At 39.0% G+C, this 4,425-nt stretch overlaps 1 protein-coding gene across 1 annotated transcript in view; it reads left to right on the top strand.

Moving 5' to 3' along the window:
- Window positions 1-3,261: 3,261 nt before the first annotated feature.
- LOC106812276 overlaps window positions 3,262-4,425 on the top strand; it is a 19,673-nt gene continuing 18,509 nt past the window's right edge. Inside the window, exon 1 of the mRNA XM_014816108.1 lies at window positions 3,262-3,345. The gene's annotated coding sequence lies outside the window, so the exon portion shown is untranslated. The remainder of the gene's footprint in view (window positions 3,346-4,425) is intronic.

The raw sequence follows: 4,425 nt of genomic DNA, 5'->3' as shown, positions 1-4,425 counted from the left end.
CCAGCCCGAACAATGGTTATCCTAGCTATTTTAACTTATATCGTCCAGTTCGAAGCTGTATAACATTATCCCCCCAATATAAACCGACAAGTTGAAGCCCAGTGATACGCGCAACAACTTTGGAACGGCTTAAATGTAGGTTTGTAATTGAATATCGTATTTAATAATGAATTTTTAATTATTATTTTTCTTAGTGAATTTTTCGTTCTGTATTTTATATTTGATTTTCTGTAAAAATTGTTTCCTTTTTATTTCAATGCAACCCCATCACCCGCTCCTTAACTAACCAACTTAATTAATCTATCTTCCACAATACAAATACAAGAACAACCGATACACACAACACAAAAATTGTTAACTAATCTGGCGTTGCACCGTCGTCGTCGTGTACGTCTCGTGGGTCCTGCCGTCATCGTGGTCACTGCGCCGTCATCAATGGGGTCCTCTGCCGTCATGTCGTGGGTCCTACGTTGTGCTCGTGTCCTCGTGGTCCGTTGGATGGTTGGTTGTCCCGTCTCACCGTGGGGTCCTGCGTGTGGTAGCCGGTGTAGAAGAGTCTCTCCTCTTCTTCATCTTCTTCTCCCTCCCGTCGTCAATCGCCACTGGAGCGTCGTGTCCAGCTCACCCTCGGGCAACCCAGCTATTGGTAGTTTCATTGGAGGGTGAGGACGAGCCCGTTCACCGCCGCACCGCAATTGTTGAATCCCGGTAATCGCGCCTGAAAGCGGAAGCACTTCATCCTTAAAGTGTTTTCCAGTTGCTGTCGGCGCAAGCTGTCTTCCGGACACGCGCCGCCATGGGATGGGTGGGTGGCGTGGCCTCGAGATGGGTGAACCGACCGGTAGTATGCGACTAAATCGGTTCGCGACAGTTATCCACAGGTGTATATCGGATGGGGAGATCCGGTGGCCGCCGACGGTGGTGCCGTGGCTTCACGTTGTCGTGCGGTGGCGGTGAGCAGCCGCTCGATTCAAGGTAAGGGCAAGCTGACTCTGCGCACAGAAATCGTTTATGCGGGCGGCTCTCCTTGTGAGGCTCGGGCCATGCGTTTGGACGTCCCGAGGCTACAGATCGTTGTCGACTACGAGTGCTCGTTTGCCGGTCGCTTATCGTGACCGACAAAACGTGCAATCGCGTCTCTGCCACCGATCCTTGGGTTAGGCGCCTGCCTTCCTGTAGCCAAGTTGGCGCTGAATGTCCGCCTCCATCGCATGACTGCTGAAGGTGCTCGAGAAGATTGATAGGTTAGTCCCATGTGCAAAACATAATACATAAAATTCATAACATCATACATAATACGTAATTACATTAAGTACGAAAACGGTGGTAGTGGCACTTGACAAAGCGTGCGTAAAAACAACTAAACAATTGCATTTAAAATATGTGCGTGTAGAGTCGTCGTAGCAATATTGTGCTTAAGCATGGTGTAGACAAAAAAGTGAAGTGACAGCGTGAAACATACAGTGTAAATATTGTGGCATACATTGTGGTAATAATAGAAACATTTAAGTGGGCATTATCGTAATAACAATTGACCAGAATACATCACTACTTACATAACTACCATCATGACTATTAGAGTAGATAAGATTAGATACATACATACATAGCATACATACAAGTACATACATACATGACATACATACATACATACATAGCATACATTACCAATACAACTAACATACAATACATAGCATACATACATACATACATACATACATACATACATACATAACATACAACATACATACATACATACATACATACATACATACATACATACATAGCATACATACAATACAAGTACATACATTACATACATACATAACCATACATAACATACATACATAACATACATACATACATACATACATACATACATACTATACATACATACATTAACATACATACATACATACATACATACAGCTACATACATACATACATACATGTACATACGATACATACAGTAACATACTATACATGACATACATACTACATAATACATACATACACATTAGCATACATATCATACATACAATACATTACATTACAGTACATACATACATACATAACATAAACATACATACATACATACATACATACGCGATACAATACATACACAACAGCACACACCTACACACACACAAAGCTACACCACACACACACACACACACCACACATAACAATGACAATACCATAGCATAATACATACATACATAACATACATACACACAACACACACACACGACTCAATCGCGCGCCACAGCAGTCACACATCACAGCACACACACCACACACACACCCACAAATACAGTACATAGCATGACATTAGCATACAATACATACAATAACATATCATACAATACATTACATAACATACATACATACATACATACATAACATACATACAGTACTATTCATACATACATACAGTACATACATACATTTACATACATACATAACATAATCATCATACATACATACATACAATACATAAATATTAAAAAATATCTACATAACTAGATAGATTAGAGTTGGATTTATATATATAGTATATATATAATACAGAATAGATAGATATGATAGATAGAGTGAGATAGATAGATAATTGACTAGAGGACTGTAGATAGGATAGATAAGATAGATAGATAGATATGATAGATAGATAGAATAGATATGATAGATTAGATAATAGTATAAGATAAGATATATAATAGGATAGGAAACTCAGAAATAGATAAGGATTAGATAGACTAGAATAGGATAATTGGAGTGATGGTATGGATGGATGGATGAATTCAATAGATGATGATGAATAGATGGAAGATAGAGTAGAAGATAGATAGATTTGTCTTGGGTATTTTTCTTATCAACCAAATGGTGCAGCCCATACGAGTGCGTTATATTCGCAGGTCAACGCCGGTATGTCCTGCTAGTATAATTATAGTATATATATATATATCATATAATATATATACTATTATTGTATAGATATATATTATAAAATATATATTATATATATATAGTGTGTGTGTGTGTGTGTGTGTGTGTGTGTGTGTGTGTGTGTGTGTGTGTGTGTGTGTGTGTGTGTGTGTGTGTGTGTGTGTGTGTGTGTGTGTGTGTGTGTGTGTGCTCACCACTAACAGCGACAGAGCCGGCGGCGTATTTGTGTATTTGTTAACAGCTACGGACTTTGATGCCTCCAACAACCTGAACCATGAGACGCGCCACCACCTGTTCTGGAGCGCCTATAGCTAGGGTATTAAACATCCTAGCAGGTAGCTGTAGATGGCGGTTATTGCTGAGGTAATATTCCCATGACAAAAGACGGATTCATTCGAGGTAAATATTATTAGTTCTGCTAAAATGTTGAAACTGTGTGATAAGTGTAATACGGGCACAGTCAGGCAAGTCCTATCTGTTCCATTATACATTTTATCATACATCCAGTGTAAATAACTATAGATTGTAGAGCTTGTTGCCTGAACTCGGATGTAATTAAAATATGTTTTCAACGCGAATAAGACGGGTAGATTATGACGCTCATAGCTTTCCATATGACTTTGTCTGTGGATGTGTGCGTGAGTGGCGTGTGTGCGTGCAGAATTCTGTATTGTATCAAGAGCTGATTATACGCTATAATCTAAGCTGTTAATAGGCTAATAATTAGCTAAGGTATTGTTAGCTCTTGATTATATACATATAGACAACAAGTGTTGAAATAATGGGCAATACTTTGACAATTTCGTTGCGAGCAAAACATTTCATCTGTGTGCGTTTGACATTTAAGATTTTTCGCTCTGTATAACCAGGCTGCCTAGCCTGCTAGCTTTGCATAGCTTCGCAGCTCAATAGACAATAACTAGATGTACATTAGATTGGGCCTGCATCTCCTCCACCTATTCCGATTTTATTGATTTCGACTTGGGAATGTAAAGCGCGGCAGGAGCTATGTTAGCGTGACTATTGCATTCGACCTGCATTGCCACTGCGCTTAATACGTGGCATTTGAGAAATTGCCAGCAGCAGCTGACGCATGCAAAGATGAATGAGGCTGAGCGAGCGCGATGTGAATTTCAACATTGTATATTCATATGTCAAGGCTCTGCTTTTCATCAGAGACTAATGAACATGTCGCCGAATGACGTCATGTCATTATTTATGTCGTCTTGCGATTGCCGCGTGAAATTTTATTAGGAGTATTTAATGCAGAAAAATCACGAATATATAATCAAAGAATTTCAGAAGTGCAATTATGTATGTGGTACGTTTATCAAGGTTAATGTGTGTGCTCGGTTGCAGAAGATACTCCTGCGATTGTGTTTTTCAAGTAAATTTATCTAGAATTTGATTCAAATCTCACTTTTAAAAAGAATTCGATTCCTTTATTTTCGCCTAATATATATACATATATATATATAT

This window comes from Priapulus caudatus, unplaced genomic scaffold (assembly GCF_000485595.1).
Source record: "Priapulus caudatus unplaced genomic scaffold, Priapulus_caudatus-5.0.1 Scaffold629, whole genome shotgun sequence".
Taxonomy (NCBI): domain Eukaryota; kingdom Metazoa; phylum Priapulida; class Priapulimorpha; order Priapulimorphida; family Priapulidae; genus Priapulus; species Priapulus caudatus.
Note: the sequence above shows the minus strand (reverse complement) of the source record. Positions and strands in the feature narration are given on the sequence as shown.